Raw genomic sequence first — 18,548 nt, 5'->3', positions numbered from 1 at the left:
TGCCTCTTATCACCTGGGCCCACAGGGGGGCTATTTGAGAGGGCCGTGGACAAAGCTTGGAGGTGTGGGACAGGTGCCCATATACTTGTGGGAGGCCCCTTTCACATGCCAGGGGTGGCGATGAAAGGGAATGGCTCTTGGTCCAGCCGTCTCATGCCACCATGTTCCAACGTGGAGCTCTGAGGAGTCTGATAATTCTAAATTGGAACCTGGCCTTCCAGGTTGTTATGAAGGTATACTTGTCAAGGTCAGAGGCTAAAACATTTTATTTAACATGTTAGTAAGCTAGATTTAAAATTTAATTTTTAATTTAAATTTTCTTTTTTTTTTTTTGAGACGGAGTCTCACTCTGTCACCCAGGCTGGAGTGTAGTGGTGTGATCTTGGCTCACTGCAACCTCCGCCTGCCAGGTTCAAGTGATTTTCCTGCCTCAGCCTCACGAGTGGCTGGTACTACAGGCAGCTGCCACCATGCCTGGCTAATTTTTGTATTTTTAGTAGAGATGTGGTTTCACTATGTTGGCCAGGCAGGTCTTGAATTCCTGACCTCAGGTGATCCACCTGCCTCAGCCTCCCAAAGTGCTGAGATTACAGGCATGAGCCACGGCACCCAGCCTAGAATTTTAAATATTTAGATATTGCGCATGTGGGCCTTTGTTTGCATTCTTTCTCTGGACACCCCAAGTGTTAGGCATGGGCCTGCCAGTTAGATTTTCAAAACTCTGTATCCTTCAGTCTCCATGGCTGGGGACTTGATTTCCATCTCTCAGGCTGAGTCCTAAGAGCTCAACTTCACTCGAGGCAGATGATGCACGGGTAGCTCTGTTGCCACACGCCCAGATGCTGAGGCTCAGCACTGGTTTGTTTTGGCTGCTGATTTGTTCCAGTTTCTGATATTTTCTTTTAGTTGAAACATTTAGAGTGAGGATCTTCACAGTGATTACTTTTTCTGAGGACTTTACCTTCAGCTCAGGCTTTGGACTCTGGCAGTCATGTTAGTATCATCTGATCCAAGCAGGGGCCTTCAGAATCTCTTCCAGGCAATTTTGAACTGATGTGCAGAATTGGTGTCTGTGAGTGGCTATAACTCAGTGCTGTAAACATGAGAATTGCTGTTAGACAGCCATGTTTCACCACAGGAAAAGGTGGTGTGGAGAGAAAGGGAGAGAGAGCCGCGTGCAGTGGCTCACGCCTCTCATCTCAGCACTTTGGGAGGCTGAGGTGGGAAGATTGCTTGAGCCCATGAATTTGAGATTAGCCTGGGCAACATGGTGAGACCCTGTCTCTGCAAAAACAATGTAAAAATTAGCTGGGCATGGTGGCACGTGCCTGTAGGACCAGCTACTTGTGAAGCTTAGGTGGGAGGATTGCTTAAGCCCAAGAGGTGGAGGCTGCAGTGAGCCATGATCATGCTACTACACTCAAGCCTGGGCAACAGAGAAAGACCCTGTCTCAAAAAAAAAAAAAAAAAAAAAGAAAAAAAGAAAAAAAAGCGGGATGTGGGGTGGGATGTTGAAGAGAAGAGGGAGAGAGAGATTGAGAGAAACTGCCTGGGTTCTTTTATTTTTATTTTATATTTTTGAGATGGAGTCTCACTGTGTTGCCCAGGCTGGAGTGCAGTGGTGTGATCTCGGCTCACTACAATCTCTGCCTCCCAGGTTCAAGCAATTCTCCTGCCTCAGCCTTCTGAGTAGCTGGGATTACAGGTGTGCACCACCACGCCTGGCTAATTTTTATATTTTTAGTAGAGACGGGATTTCACCATGTTGGTCAGGCTGGTCTCGAACTCCTACCTCGGGTTCCCCCTGCCTCGACCTCCCAAAGTGCCGAGATTACAGGCGTGAGCCACCGTGCCTGGCCCCTGCCTGGGTTTTTGGTGGCTTTTCAGGTTCTAGAAAGATCTCTGGGTTCTATTAGACACCTCAGTTCCTTCCAAAGAGTTCTCCTGTTTGCTTAGACTGGATTGAGTTGGTTTCTGTTGCATGTAACCATAAAGACCTCGACAAAGATCCCATTTTCCAAGCCGCTTTTCAGGTAACTTGCTTTGATCTCGGTGCCCTCCTTGCATGGAGGCCTGGGATTGCTCTCGCCAGGGCACCGTGGGCAAGGCAGTGCATGGAGCCTACTGCTAGGTGCCACACTCTGCCTACCATCAGGACCCCTTCCCATTAGTTTAGTAGAGGCTTGACTCCTAGGAGCTAATGTCAGTGGATAGGTTTGGTTGTAGACCTCATCTCCTCCTACTTGCAAGAAACAGGACTATTCAGGCCACGTCCTCAATGTGATGTATTCTATTCTGTATAGATTTACAATTTAAAGATATGTCTATGTATTTCTTAATAACCAGTTAAAACCTAAATAAATGGATAATTGCACTTGTAAAATTTATGAATAATAAAAAGCAATTTAAGCTGGATATGTGCAGTTTATTAGAGCAATCTTGAATACATATAATTGCAGAAAAACTAGTAGGAGAATTAAGATGTTGGTACAAGGCCAAGCTTAGAGGATATGAGTGGAGTTGTATTATTTCCAATTTTACTGATAGGAAAACTGAAGCTTCAGATAATGATGAAGGAGGATCTTGAATTGAGGTCTCTTTGTTTCCAAAGCTGTGAGGGTAATACTAAGGAATGCAAAATTGGGAAATATAGAAACAATTGATTTCATGTGGAAAAAGGAATGTTGGGAATAACTATTTTTTTTTAAGTCTGTTTGTGTCATGAAAAAGATAGGTTCTAGAAAATCACTTAGAAATATTATGTCACAAGAACAGAAAACCAAAAACCGCATGTTCTCACTCATAAGTGGGAGTTGAACAATGAGAACACACGGACACAGGGAGGGGAACATGACACACTGGGGCCTGTGGTGGGGGTGGGGGGCTAGAGGAGGGAGAACTCTAGGACAAATGCCTAATGTCCGGGTTCATAGGTGCAGCAAACCATCATGGCACGTGTATACCTATGTAACAAACCTGCATGTTCTGCACATGTACCCCAGAACTTAAAGTATAATAAAAAAAATTTGTAATGTTACTTAACAACCGTGGCCTGCAGGCTCATCTGAGAGACTGCTTTCTTTTTTTCTCTCTTTGCTTACTTGAGGATTTAAGCCAGCCTCCACAAGAGTCTGTGGATTCACTAATATAGCCACATTGTTGATAAGGACAAAAAAGTCTGGCCTTTTAAATCTAGTGTAGTTAAGACAACGAACTGACTGGGTTGCTCATTCTCCCTCTGCCCTTGCTGATAATCTTGTAGTTCCCTTCCTCTGGTTTGTCCATCTCTTCCCTCTCGTCTTTATCCAGTCTACTCACTCCATGTCTACCAGCTTATTTGGATGGGTTTGTCTGAAGTTTTCTCCGGCTAATACAATCATCTATGCTAATATTACTGTTAAGATGCCTTAAAAAAGTAAACAAATTCCAAAAACTAATTCCTTAACCTCCTAAATATTCTGTTTTTGTGTTTCCAGGCTTAGCTTGGCCAAAATCTTAAATTCAAGCACTGAATCTAATTACAGATCTACATACAAAAAAGATGTTTAGAGTAAGTTTGTCATGATGCAGAGAATTCTGTGCCAACAGTTTTATGATTTAATTTTGTTTATTCCTAAAATTCCCAGTCTAATGGGCCTATCCAGGATCATGTCAAACATGGAAGACTTACCATGGTGTGGAGTAATTAGATTTTCCCCCCCAAATTACTTTACCATATGTTTTAATCAATAACTAGTAACATTTAAACTCTTACAATCCTATCAGCTGCAAGAGAAAAGTAAAGCACTAATTAAAAGACCCGTGTCCACAGTAGAAAAAAAATGATGAATCTTTTCATCACTCAGCAGCTTAGGGATGCTCCAAATATATTGTTTTCTTTTTCCCCCTTGGAGTTATTTATTGGTCAGGGGGAGGGTGGACAGAACTGCTTTTGAAGTTAAACATCTTGCTTGGATGAGCAGATATGTTGCATCAAATCAAAGTAATAAAAAGACAAAATGCTTTATTAAATCTTCTTTATCACTATATTGTGCTCCAATAGGATGATCTAATTAAAGACACAGTTGAGCCTCTTTCATCTGAAGAGGAGTTCACAGGCTTTCATTATTAAAAGGTTTGCACAGAAACAAATACATGGCTGTATTGCTTCCAAGTTTCTCAGCGGTGCCTCCTTTCCGTTTTGCTCTAATTGTTGTGGAAGTCTTGGCTGCCATTTCATGGTTTGATACTAACTAGTCCTTTTCATCTTCAAAGTACCTGTGAGGCATTAACATGACTAATATTCATAATACCACTCTGAGGTAGGCACTAGATGTCTGGGAGTGTTGTATTCTTTTTGAAGATATGAAAACAAAAGAATTGAAAGTGGTGTCTACTCGAATGCTGATGATGAACATTTGGCTTTCTGGTTCTGAGTTTGCAGATGTCTAAGCTGGCACTTTGTCTTCCTAAGATATTACTAATTCATTCTGCGTAACAGCGGACTCCTTCAAGTCACCAAACTCATCACCATAATCCCCATCATCAAAAAAACGTAGAAAAATTAGAGAGAAACCGACTAGTGATTGCCCCTGGGCTGTGATATTCCTAGGTCTTCTCAATTTAATATAGGTATTCACTAGGTGTTAAATTGTGTTTTACTTTACTTTTTTTTTTTTTTTTGAGACTAAGTCTCGCTCTGTCACCTAGGCTAGAGGGCAGTGGTGTGATCTCAGCTCACTGCAACCTCTGCTTCCTGGTTCAAACGATTCTTGTGCCTCAGCCTCCCGAATAGCTAGGACTACAGGTGTGAAACATGCCCAGCTAATTTGTGTATTTTTTTTTTAGTAGAGATGGGTTTTTGCCATGTTGGCCAGGCTAGTCTCAAAGTCCTGACCTCAGATGATCCACCTACCTTGGCCTCCCAAAGTGCTGGGATTACAGGCACAGGCATAAGCCACTGTACCCAGTCTGTGTTTTATTTTAATTCCTGAATAATATTATTCTTGTATAAAATGTCACTCAGATTCGGCTAGCAGCTGCATATAGGTCTTAGTTGACCAGCCAAATTGTTTTGTAATTTTTTTAAAATTTGCAATTCTTGTGATAAAGTTTGTGCTCCTTACTTTACCATAGGCCTTCTGTTGTTTTACATAGAATTGATTCTGTGTCACTACTGGAAGCATTTGAGTTTACTTACTTAAATAGAGGAGGGAAGGATTATCTTATTTTCTCCAAACCAGGACAAATTTGGTAAGTTAACGAAATTGATAAATTGTTGAATTTCCTTGACATCATCTCACTCCTGCCCCAAAGTGATCTCTTCCCTTTTCCCTTTCTCTGTCAAATTTTTATTCTTTCTTTTCCTTTTGTTCACCAAATTCTTATTCTATTTATTGCAGTTAGCATTCTCAGAGGAGAGTTATCTAATAAGGGAATCCACACTGAGTTGTAAATGACTGCACCAGCTTGGCATTTTACCCCTCCAGAGCTACTGGAAGTTTAAAAGAGGATGGTAACCATGGCTTCACCTCTGACATCTGCCAAGCCAGTGGAGATATTTATAGGGACATAACCTTTTTTTTTGCATGATTGTAATCTCTCAAATCAAATTTTATATTTGCGATTGTTGGCTTTTACACTGTGTACATGTAAGGCAAGCCTTACCCTAAAGCCTATTTCTATAAGGTACATTCAGATTTCTATACCAGAATCTAGAAAATTAGAAGAAATCAACAGGGAAATGCTTAAAAAGGTAAGTCTAAAACACTGTTTATTTACTTAGGCTTCTCTCCTTGTATATGAAAACATATAAGAAGACACCACAAGGGAAGGGAATGTTTTGGGACAGAAAGCAAAGCTAGACAGACCCTCTTCCATCCTTATTTCCAGTCTGAATTGGATGCTGACCAGCTTGGCCCTGGGAATTTCAGAGGCAGATAGGATGGAGATTTCCAGCTACGATGAATGATGAATGATCTCAGATGGAGGAGCTGGTCGGGGAACAGCAACTATGCATAAGAAACGTGAAACCTTCCAGTCGTGACCTATTTCAGAGCCAAATTGCAGGCTTGAGAGCGGACAGTGCAGTGCAGAGCCACAGCCTCCCTGTGTATCTTCTCAGCCATTATCTTGGCAGCTTTTCTCCTGCCTTTAACTTCCCCTCAGTGGAGTTAAGTCAACCTAAGTCCTCAAGGGCTCAGGCAGCCTAAAAGCAAGTCACTTCCTGGGACATGAGCATCTCAGTTAATTCCTTTAGACTTCCATTTAAAATTTTTACAGGTTTTTAGCTTTTGTTTAACAATAATTTGTGATCAAGATTGAATTAAAGTTTATTTTATTTTTAGTGACATTTTCACAACTAGTTTGAACTTAGGTCTCTTGCTGGAGAAATATTTACAAAGAATTAACATCAAATTGCATGGTATAAATGCCATGCCATTCAACTATGTAAATAGCAGCTGAGATGTTTAATTGAAAATAAAACACTGGTAAAATGTAAACATTTTTGTTCCAGTTGCAATGATGTAGCCTTCAATGGCACAAATGAATTCAGTAACTGATGGTGGAAGTTCGAGTTTGTAACAGGGTCCAGTAAGTCTCGTGTGTCTGGAAACCCTTTTAGTAATTGCTGTACTCTTCAATGCTGTTCAGTCCACTTCTCAAAACACACTCATTTCTTGTCACAAAGATTGGCTGTTTGAAACCTCCTACACTGGCACTGTAATATACAATCCAATGCATCATCAGGCATTGGGTTCCTGCGCTCATGAAGCTATTTCCTGGGTGTAAATTAGATGTCTCTCTAAATTGCTTTATTCTTTCAGGCTACTAAAAGTACACGTGACACCCTATGGCATCAAATTATGCTTATTTATTTACGTAGCTGTAACATTGTGTTGTATGGTGCAACCTCTGCAAAACCCTCAGGTCATATCTTGACAAGTGTAATATGGGGGTATTAACTGCAACTTGGTTGTGGTATAAGGAATGTGTAACTACTTTGGGGACAGTTTTCTAAATATATCTCTTCTTGGAAAGGGGTCCTTTATTCCACATTTATGGGCTGTAATATGTGGGATGAAATTGTAATACCTTTAGATCCAAACTTTGGTGTAGGTAGAAGATTATTTCAATGATCCCAATGATTATATAATTTGTCTTTAAATTACATTAATAAAGAGCTTCCATTACCTTTCTTATAAAACTGTAGCCACAAAACAATAACTTACTATGAAGAACATAGATCTAAAACCAGACTTCTTACGTCAGCTGTGAAATCTTTGACAAGTTACTTAACTATTCTACTTCTTGGCTTTCTCATCAATGAAATGGATATGAAAACAATGTCTAGTTGATTGGACTGTTGTAAATTAAATGAAGTAACGTATGTAAAGTGATGAGAACAGTGCTTGGCATGGTTAATGTTATGTATATGTGATTATTATTCATTTAGTTGGTTAATATTTATTAAGGATTTAATGTTTTATCATCTACTAATATGCATCATCTTTCTATATTATTATTATTATCTTTTATGGGAAACAATTCTGTAAGGAAGTAAACCTGACTACAAGCTCTCACTGTTTATTTCCCCTCAGTGAAGAATTAGAATCTGATGAAAATGTGCTCAGATGTAGCAAAAGGTTTAGTATAAACACTTTAAAAAAATGTAAAGGGCAGTATCTGGACTTTAGTAAGCACATACGCAATGAAATATTAGTTTGACCTTTTCGAGGCAGAAATGAATATTTATTGGAACAATAATATTTCAAAATATATTATTGTGTTTAAAAATAGATTATAACACAGCAGGTACAGAATATTTCCACTTTTTAGTAAAAACGTAATGCCTATGGATGCAAAAATAATCAGCATTTTGATCTTTAAGAAGTTTATTTTATTTTATTCACATGGTAAACATATCACCAAGAGTAAAGTTCTATGTCAAATTGCATTTTTGTCCTCATTTGGTGAAATGTTTATATGCAAATAATACTTTTATATTTTATGTCTTATACAAAGAAAATGAAACTATAATTTTACGAGGATCACCTAAGGTAAAAAATGAAAAAGGTCAAACGTTGGAATTCAATTTAAAATACTATATTTTTGTTGTTGTTGAGAAATGACCAAATCTTGTTTTCTGGCATGAGGGTCAAAGATCCCAGGATAGATTATTTTGGTCCCTGTTATAGCCACAGCTCTCTCTTTGATTGGAGTTAAGTAAAACCCAGGAATTATTTTATGACCTTCCCTATTGCAGTAAAGACATTGGTGTGAGGCATATCGACTTTGTGCTCCATCCAAGGCATTTCATTTCTGATGCTCAAAGTGGATTTTGTCAGAAATAGAAAATTATTTGCCCAATTCAAAGACTTTTTAAAAAACAAACAAAACTAGCACATTTATAGGCCAGATCCTCCCTCTCCCTTCCTTGAGATGTCCATGTTATTTAGATTTGGGCCACCAGCCACTGTCTTTCGGACTTTGAATCTTGAGGAAGGATTAAGAGGGAAGTGGATGGATGGAGGGCTCGCTGTTGCAGTGGAATTGGGCTGGCCTGCCTAGCCTGCCTGGCTCCCAGCTCTGTGGGAACGCTGGGTTCCTAACTATTTTCCCAGCCTGATCCTCCAGCTTCCCATCATTTCTGCAAGACTCTATATACCCCCATTCAATACTCCTTCCACCTTTTTTTCCTTATGATAATCAGAGTAGGTTTCTCTTTCTTGCAAACAAGAACTTTCATTGATGCAATAAATTTCAAAGCTTGGGTATAAATAAAAATCAACATTTTACCCGGAATTATCAAGGTGACCAATAGGAACCAGTTGTAGGGTGACGCAACCTTTAAATAATGTTTTATTTGAGGGTATTCTAATAGCTATTGGGAAGCCATATCAACTATAGGCTTCTGTAGGATCTAACAAATAAAATTTGCCCAAACGTGTTTGCTTTTGGCAGTCATCTCTAAATCAGCCAGTGATGGCACATACTGTAACTCGATACTGTATTTTCAGAATTTGTGCTGCCATTTGGGAATCTGAACTTTGACATTATTGGAATGAGCAATTCTAATGTTTTGGGAAGGTGGGGAAAGGTAAATCAACAGGCATGTAATTGGTTTCAATACTGTGCTTTTCAAAAGTGAAATGTTTGCAATGGTGTTATTAGCTGAGATACTGTAGATAGTTTTACATGTCGGGAACAATTAACACGTGTCCTGTGGGTCTGATTACTAGCGTTAAGGAAGTTCTGCTCTGTGTAAACCCCAAAGCAAAGCCTCCAGGAAAGTTAAAGGTCCCTGTTCTACCATTAAAATGGGAAAGTAATGTGCCCTTTTTTGATTGACTATAAACTTTGACTTGTGGGACTTTGTTCTCCAAGGTGAAAACAAACATGAGTACAAGACAAGTTGTTTTCCTTAAAAATTCAACCTTTAGCAGAAACCATGTATCAGAACATTTCTTAAAATAAAACTAAATCACTATTGCCGTATGGCTAACACGGGAAAACAACAAGTTAAAAAGCTAAAGTGGCAATTTTCCTTAAAATAGAGCACAGAAAAAATTTTGCGTGTTTAGGACATTGCCCAGAAGACTGATAAATTTGATATTTGATATGTGAAACTGTTGGAGGCATTGCATGAAACGTTGTAATTATAAAAGATTTTAGGAGTAATTAAATGATTGAACGTAAATTTATGAGACATCCTGGTTTTTATGTGTCATAGATCCTTGAAATACAAAAGTAATTAGGTGAGATTCACACAAACACAGTAAATTAAATCTATTACTAGTAATGTAGAGTAATATTCGGATTCTCCATTATATGTGAGTAGAAAGAGAGTCGTAAACCTGGCCTTCTGCTCCCAGCTTCTTTCCTAACACCAAGTAACTAACCTGAGGCCCAGTTTCTTCACATGTAAAGTGAAAAACATGGACTAAAAGAGTTCAGTCTTTCTATAAGTGCTGGGAAACTCCACGATCCTAAAGTTAATCTTTTAATAAGTTGAATCTTATTTGTTATTTATTTTTATTTTTTTCCTCACTCATGGACTCAGGCTACAAATATGTTTAATCTTTTGTGTAGCTTTTTTTTTTTTTTTTTTTTTTTCTCAAGATGAAGGAGAAAAGGAACAGAAAGAAGTGTGAGGTTAAAGTAGACAGTAGAATCCAAAGTGCCTTGCCTCTGAGTGGATTTAGGGAGGCAGAACCCCCCTCCTCTATATCCTTCCAGTCCCCAAAAGACAGGTGGGGGACATTGCTCCTCTAGCAACCGTCACCCAAAGCAAAGAGTAAGTCTCTTCATACCACAGGGAAACTCTGGTGTCAAAATGGAAAGTGGTGGGCTAAAGAAGTGGTTTCTGCCCGTGTCACAAACAACCTTGTGGCTCTGAACAAATTCCGTAGCCTCGGTAGGCCTGTTACCTTCCATAGCGGAGGGACAGCTTTCTAGCTCTTTCTTTTTTTCATCCAAAGAACCTGTGTTTTGGGTATAATGACCTAACTTACCTACTAGTATTTTGAGGTTAACTTTTCTTTAATTTGTCAAAAATATTATCATTCCAAGTGAAAATTGAGATAGCTCCAAAGCTGAGACCAAGTTTGTCATTTTGAAATCCCCACAGGCCAGCGCTGGACCTTCCCTCCAAGAAAGGAAAGAAAAGAGCGAGATGCATGGTGAAGCAGATTGTTAAAGCTGTGGGAAGATAGAAAGATTAGACATTTTTCTACCAAAAGCAAGAAAGTTGTAAGAGGAAAGTGAAGAAAAAAAAGAAAAAAATTAGAGGCAAAGGGAAGAAGTGGGGGAGGAAGAAGGAAATAGAGTAAGTGCAGCCCCTCCTGGCCAGCTGTCTTTGAAGTGAGGCCAGAACTACCGCAAAGGATTGTGGGAGACGAGGTCAAGAGAAAAAGTAGATGGAGACCCTTTGCTCAGAGGTTAATAGTTATGTGTCAGAAGTGTTTTATCAGAGTAAAATGCCCTGTGCATTTTTAGATACTTTTTAGAGGAGTAAACCAATTCTGTGGAAGTTTCCCAAGGTCCTTAGGAAAGAGGAGTTCTATGGTTTATAACCTAAAAAAAAAAAAAAAAAAAAAAAGATATTTTGGAATTAGAGAATCTGTTTTAATTAGCAATAACAACAAACTATGGAAAAGGCCTGGTATTTCATATTTAAAATGGGTTAAAAAGAAACTAGTTTTGTTTTTACTTTGGGATGCAAAGGGTGGGCGAGTGAAGCCGCTGATCGTGATGGGGAGAGCCTGTCAATTGCTCACCAGCATCTGCTCTGTTTCTACAAGTTCTGTGCCATGTAGCACTGTAAATTATGAATGAGAAAGATGATCTTTGCTCTTCTTAGGACTTCTGACTCCTAAGCCATGCTAGACAAAGGTCATAGCTGAGGTGAATTTAAGTTAGCTTTGGCAAAACCCATTTTCTTGTTCAGATAGCTGAATAGATGGTTGTGCAAAATTAGCAAGGGTTACTATGGAAACATTAAGAAAGTTTACCGAAAGTGTAGCAGACAGTAGCTCCAGCGATATTTCCTTGAATGAGTTATCCAAAGGGCTTCAAATCATAGGTTCCAGGGAGATAGTTTTTTGTTTTGTTTTGTTTTTAAAATAAGAGTACCAAACATTTCCTTTATGTTTGGCAGATTTCTTTGTGTAAAAGTGATGTGGTCGAGTTTTTACTTGTGTAGCTCTCCTGGAACATGCTGCCACGCAGCCACTCACATGATTAAGAAGGCTCGCAGGAAACCTCCACCTCTGACTGTTTAATTTACCAGGACTTTTAAAAGCAAGGCTGATAAAATTCATAAATTTATCACATCTCTAGCGGTTGATGACACTCATCAAGTCTGTTCCTGAAACTCTTCGGTTCTGTGCTTTTGTAAAGCGGGGTCACTGATGACAAACTTAATGCAGAACGATCGAGTCGTAACTAACTTTTAAATGTTTCCTTGAAGGTTAAGACCAGAGGATCTGAATAAAAAAGTAGCAGGATCCTTGCTCTGATCTTTCCTGACATTTCCCAAATCCACAAGGCAGAGGGCATGGTGCAGGGTTGGAGAGTAAACTGTTCCATACTCAACTCTCAATGAGGAGCACTGGCAAGCTAGTTTTTGCAGGCAGGTAAAGAAATAAACACACACACATTATGCCACTATTATTTTATTTGCCTGTGCATGTATTTTTAATAAGCTTATAAAAAACACATATCTGCAAGGAATACTTAAGAGCACAGGTGTAATAAATAATCATATAATTGCAAACTGCTGAGATGCAAATGTCTTTTGTTTGATGCATTTAAAAAAATGCTGTCATTCTTCTAGCTTTTCCCAGTACAGTTGTTATATAAAGGAACTGATTTAATTTTTTTTAGGATTATGAAGATGGTTGGAAGCCTGTCTAAGATTATGTTGCCTCCTCTTTTAATTGTTGGTCAACATTTCAAATAGAATGCAATATATTACATGCCTGATGACAAGCAAACTGCATGTTTCTTATAGGATGGATAGTTAGTTGTCTTTGTAAAACCAAACATCATTCTCTAAAAAGCAGGTCAGGTAATGCTAGCCTTAGTTAATAGCTGGGGTACCTTGAGTACCTCTCAAATCAATAATGACAGAGGTAGCCTGATAGCAATTTATGAACCACAGTCCTCTTGGGAAACATATTTCAAACCATAACTTCATCTAAACTGTTTATCGGCTAAACTTGCTCAAATGTATGAAGTGTCAAAAAGTTTCTTTGACATTAGGCTTGTTATTGTCCTTTGATTTATGCAGTTAAGCAAAATGTAGTAAATAAAAAGATTGTTTGGTGGTTTAGTATTTTAAGGAAATGATTAGAAACATTTGCCAGTGCTATTCATTTTATACAGTTTTTCTTTCCAAATTACAAAAATAGTGTTTCAATTCAGTGAATGGCTTCACCATAACAAAATCTTAAATGATCATTGTAGTAAGTGGAAATGCTGATGAAGTTACTATGAAATAGTTTAAAAACTGTGAAGTAAATATGTAATGCTCATATATAAAGCATTTGTCTCTCTCCTTTAATTTCATTTGCCTGGCAGTTTACAAAATGTCCCATTAATAATCTAAGGCATATTTATGGTTGTGAATTTACTTTATTAAAAACACGGTCATCATATCTTAGTTGGTTTTTGCAGAAACTTTCATATGAAAAAAAACAAAGGGCCATTCTCTTAGAAAGCATCCTTAAAGAAAATTATTGGGCTTAGACAAAATGTTTTGATTTGCTAGGAAATGAAAATATTGACTTTTCAGATTTCTTGATGATGGACTATTCTAGAGGTACAAAACGCCTCAAAAGTCAAACTCTAAGACAAATCTTTTAAACAAGATTTCATTTCAATATTGTAGTTCATGATTTTACATTTCATTTCAGCTTGAAGCTTTTCATTCTTACAATTGCTTAACCACATTTCAATATTAGGCAACTCTAGGCAGTTATAGATATATAATTATAATAGTAGGCCAAGTATTCCAAATGATTGCATCGTGAGGTTTTAAAAGCTTATTTTTTAAAAACAGATATAAATGCAATTCACTTGCATATTGTAGGCAAACAAGAAACCTAATGGAGACAGATACATTTTAATGCATGAGTTGCTTATATGAGGCTTTATGTGTCCAATATATGTGTTTCTGAGTACTTAACTACTAAGCTGATGGGTACCATAAACAAAGTCACAGATACAAAAGAACAAATGAGTTCACAGATATCTATACCAGAATTGTTAACTTAGCAAATCTGTTTCCTTGAAAACAAGATATAGTGAATCTGCACATATTTAATGGAAAGTGGTTGCATTTACTGGAGAATTAGGAGAAATTACTTCTTAATGGAGCCAGAAGTTCTGATCTGCTATCCTTCAAAGAAAGACTGTTTCCCATGCTGGCCAAAATTCCTATGGAGCAACCTATGCCTATTGATAAGTTATCGGATTCCTCTCCGGAATCAGCTGGGCAGGAAGGATACAGAGAGGAGGAAGGGGAAGGGAGAGGAGATTCCAATAGTGGCCCCGTCTGATTGCCAAGGTAGGAGGGGGTGGAGAGTTGAGAAAGGAATAATAAGAGAGGTAAAAGGAAAGAGAACAGGAAAGAAGAGAAAAATCAAAAAGAAACAAAGCAGAGACCAAGCAGGGTGATAATAGCCATATAGAAAAGGCATCCTTGTAAATGGAACAACATTCCAGATCTCCAGGCTCATTAGAATGGGGGATTGCTCACCTGGATTGCATGAACCTCTCAAGTCTCTGTACCCACTGAAATTGTATACATATTTTGGGAGTATGTATATGTGCATTTTTTTTCTGCCTGGGGAAAGTGTCCTTTTCTTCGATCTGATTCACCAAGGGGTCCAAGACTCAATAAAATTTAAGAACTACTACTTTAGTGAGATTATACACAAATTGTAAAGACAAATGTCTTTAATGGAGACATTGAATGCTTAGGATTGACTGTACATTGTCCAAGAATGTTACCATCTAGTATTAAGTTGTATATTCTGAGAAGAGTATCCATTCTTTCAGACATGTAGAATGATAGCTATTCATTGAAACACTATTAAAATAATTTTTTTTTTTTGAGACAAGGCCTCACTCTGTTGCCCAGGCTGGAATGCAGTGGTGTGATCAGGCTTACTGCAGCCTCTACCTCCTGAGCTCAAGTGATCCTCCCACCTCAGCCTCCTGACTAGCTGGGACCATAGGCACGTGCCACTATGCCTGGCTAATTTTTTTTGTAATTTTGTAGACACAGGGTTTCGCCATGTTGCCTAAGCTGGTCTTGAACTTCTGGGTTCAAGGGATTCACTAACCCAAGTGCTGGGATGGCAGGAGTGAACCACTGCCCTGACCTTCAACCAAATACTATTGATTGACCATTTGCACTATGTTAAGTCAGCATTTTTCTCATTGAGTGCCCTGGGAGTGTGGAGAAACAGTGTGGTACAGGGGAAAGGGCATTAATTTGGAGCCAGATATTTCTGGGACTCAGGTACTATATGGAATTCGAACTAGTGGAGTGAAACTAGGAGGGTGATGTGGCCTCCTTAACTCTGTGTCCTCTTCTGTAAATGAAGAGGATGATCATTACTTCATAGGGCTGTTGTAGAAATGAAAAGAAATGCAATATTAGCCTACATTTATTGGATACTTACTATCTCTCATTCACTATGATATGTTTTCTATGCTTTATGTAATTTAATCTTCTCAACAATTTTATGAGATTGATGTTATATTTATTTCTATTTTACAGATGGGGAAATTGAGGCAGAGAAGCCAAGGCATGTGCTAAAGGTCATGCAGGCTATGAATGGAGCTGGAATGTAAACGCAGGCCATTTGACTCCAGAGCCCATGTTCTTGAACCCTTAGAAAGACAGCAGCAACACACCGGGTGCAGCAGCTACTTAGTTGGAGTGGCAGACAAGGTTGGCAGAGGATCCCCTTCCTCCCATGGAGTGGCTGCCATGACACTGCGTGCACTGAAGCTGCTCCTATTTCTGAAATATGTATTGTTATTTTTTTCCCTCCATGTTGAACATTATACTCTTCTGTTCTTTCATACTCTCTTCTTCCCTTCCAGATGAATTCTAGGGATTTTATGAATCTGTAATTCTAAGGGAGAAAGGATAATAAGAATTGTAATGTGAGTGTCCAAAAAAACCCTAATTTCCCATCACCTACACATAGCTGTCTCCTAGATGCTCCAGGAAAAATTGTGACTTTCCAGATACCTGGTTTCCCTCTTCCCTCCCCTCCCATCCACTCTCTCCCTTTCCCTTTCCCTTTGGCTTCCGTTCTCTTCCCCCTTTATTTCTGGATACCTGGTTTTCTATCAGAATGAGATCTAATACTCACAAGTATTATCCTAGCAAAACAGAATCCCACATACTCAACACATCTTTTAAAAACCCCTAGAATTGGCTGGGCGCGGTTGCTCACGCCTGTAATCCCAGCACTTTGGGAGGCCGAGGCGGGCAGATCACAAAGTCAGGAGATCTAGACCATCTTGGCCAACGTGGTGAAACCCCGTCTCTACTAAAATACAAAAAATTAGTGGGGCATGGTAGTGCGCACCTATAGTCCCAGCTACTCCGGAGGCTGAGGCAGGGGAATTGCTTGAACCTGGGAATCCGAGGTTGCAGTGAGATGAGATTGAGCTACTGGACTCCAGCCTGGCAACAGAGTGAGACTCCGTCACAAACAAACAAACAAACAGCCTAGAACTGTACAATTTTTTCTTTAAGTTAGCCAACTATCTGTGGGCACTTACATAATGTGTGTAGGCATTATATGACTTTGTGATTTACATTCAAAGAAAGTTCAAAACTTTTCCTCTTTTGGAGTGTTTTCCTTTTCCCCCAAGGGATCTGGATAATATTGATGTGTTTAATGTATTCAACTCCTAGAAAATCACATATATAAAAATGTAAGTTTCTTTTTCTTTTAATCAAACCTCCTTTCTTTTTTGTTTTTTCTTGGTACTGTTCATCAACAAAATAGCCAGATCTGGACTTAACGGAATCTTATTCAAAATTTTGAGAGATTTGAAAAGATATGTCCCCATTGAAATAGAGCCTTGTTTTTTCTTCTAGGAGAGAATGATTTCCAGGAAGAGCAGGACACATATGGAAGGCCTTAGCTTATCTTCAGCACCTCATACACCCGTTCTGGACTCCAGAAAGGCCATTGAGTGGGATTAGGCCTCAGAGATAGGATGTCAGTCCCAGTGAGGGATGGCCTAGAGCATTCTTTAATTTTTTCCTTGGGGTCACACGTAAGAAACAATTTTCCAGCACTGATGAGTGTTATTAACAATGAGACGGGATAGAATTTTGTTTCCTCTATGGCCATGCTTCAAAAATAGAAAAGCTGTCTTTTCTCTTGAATGACTGAATGAGGCTCTGGGGAGGAAAAGGTGGATTGGCAGATCTCTTAAAGGAAGCTTCTCCTTCTAGGCACTCTTCTAAGGCTTAATACTTTAACTCCCTATATTAACCTAGTTAAACGAAAAAGTGATCTGAGTAATTTTATTTTTATTAAAGCTCAGATCAAAATGCCAGTCACATTGATTGAGAAAATCAAAGGAATCTTTGATGTGAGTGGTTAAATTGCTGAATTATTTCAGTCCCATACCCTCACAGCGTGAGTACCTGATCTGATAGACATCCTTGGAATTCCTTTTTTGTTTGAGACAGAGTCTTGCTTTGTCGCTCAGTCTGGAGTGCAGTGGTGTGATCTCGGCCATTGCAGCCTCCACCTCCCAGGTTCAAGCGATTCTCATGCCTCACCCTCCTGAGTAGCTGGGATTACAGACATGCACCACCATGCCTGGCTAATTATTTTGTATCTTTAGTAGAGATGAAGTTTTGCCGTGTCAGCCAGACTGTTCTCAAACTCCTGGCCTCAAGTGATCTGCCCGCCTCGGCCTCCCAAACTGCTGGGATTACAGGCATGAGCCACTGTGCCTGGCTGAAATTCCATAATAAATCCCTCTATGTCTATTTCTTTTTCCAAATATAATTTTCTTCATTTCCAAACATCACCTTTTAAGAATCCAAGGATTTTTCCAGGCACAGTGGCTCATGCCTGTAATCCCACTGCTTGGAGAGGCCAAGGTGGGAAATTCATTTGAGGCCAGGAGTTCGAGACCGGGTGGGCAACATAGCGAGACTTTGTCTCTACAACATAAAAAAATAAAAATAAAACCCTAAGGAAATAATGGTGCCTCACTACCTTTCAAAGCTTTTGACCTTCAAGTCAGAAAATAAATTATTTTTAGGAAAGGCATCTCAACCTTATTTACAAATGAACTCTCTATTTGTCAAGAGCAACCTCAGTAAGGATAATAGGACTTCCCAGTTTGAAATACAGCATGAACATTTCTTCTCAGAGGCTCCTGAAAGACTAAGAATGAGATTTCTTGACTCGCCCTCCCTCAGCATCTTCTCTCACTCTCCTCCCTCCTTCTCAGAAGCTGTGTACAGCAATGGGCTATGTAACTGGGTTTCACTGGTGCCTGGTGGAACTTTTAATTCCTCCCTGTCAGCACATCCCTAGTCCACTTTCATAGTTTGGATAAGGACTGGATAAGCAGCTGAACTTCTGGGGACTTTTCCAAATGAAATTCAACCTTTAGACCTTTGGAGGTTTACCCAGTCTTCCTCACTACCCGAAGATGAGTTTGGAACAAATTTTCTCTTAATGGATTCTATTTGTGGGTAGGAGAGGTAACGACTGCTTTACTCAGAGTCATGAGCATAACTTCAAATAAGGAAAAAGAGCCATGCAGGAATGTGAGAATAGATGCGATCCTGACGAAGGTGTGTCTGAGGAGGTGCTGGGAGGTTCTGATCGGCTGTTGAAGGGAGATACTGTATCTCACGTGACAGAAGTCACCTCCTGACATCAGAGTTGCATTTGAGTGGTAATTTAAAAAATAATATAGCTGACAAGGAAATATGGAAGGCATTACATTGCCATACAGTGAAATGTATATACAACATTCAAGATCAATTACCGGGTACTGAT

The 18,548-nt window shown here is 39.2% G+C and overlaps 1 long non-coding RNA gene across 1 annotated transcript in view; it reads left to right on the top strand.

The window, feature by feature from the left end:
• LOC101001415 overlaps positions 1 to 15,894 on the top strand; it is a 53,050-nt gene extending 37,156 nt beyond the window's left edge. The window contains exon 4 of the long non-coding RNA XR_001903051.3: positions 15,272 to 15,894. This is a non-coding gene — a long non-coding RNA (uncharacterized LOC101001415). The remainder of the gene's footprint in view (positions 1 to 15,271) is intronic.
• Positions 15,895 to 18,548: the final 2,654 nt, after the last annotated feature.

The sequence above is a fragment of the Papio anubis genome, chromosome 3 (genome assembly GCF_008728515.1).
Source record: "Papio anubis isolate 15944 chromosome 3, Panubis1.0, whole genome shotgun sequence".
Taxonomy (NCBI): domain Eukaryota; kingdom Metazoa; phylum Chordata; class Mammalia; order Primates; family Cercopithecidae; genus Papio; species Papio anubis.
Note: the sequence above shows the minus strand (reverse complement) of the source record. Positions and strands in the feature narration are given on the sequence as shown.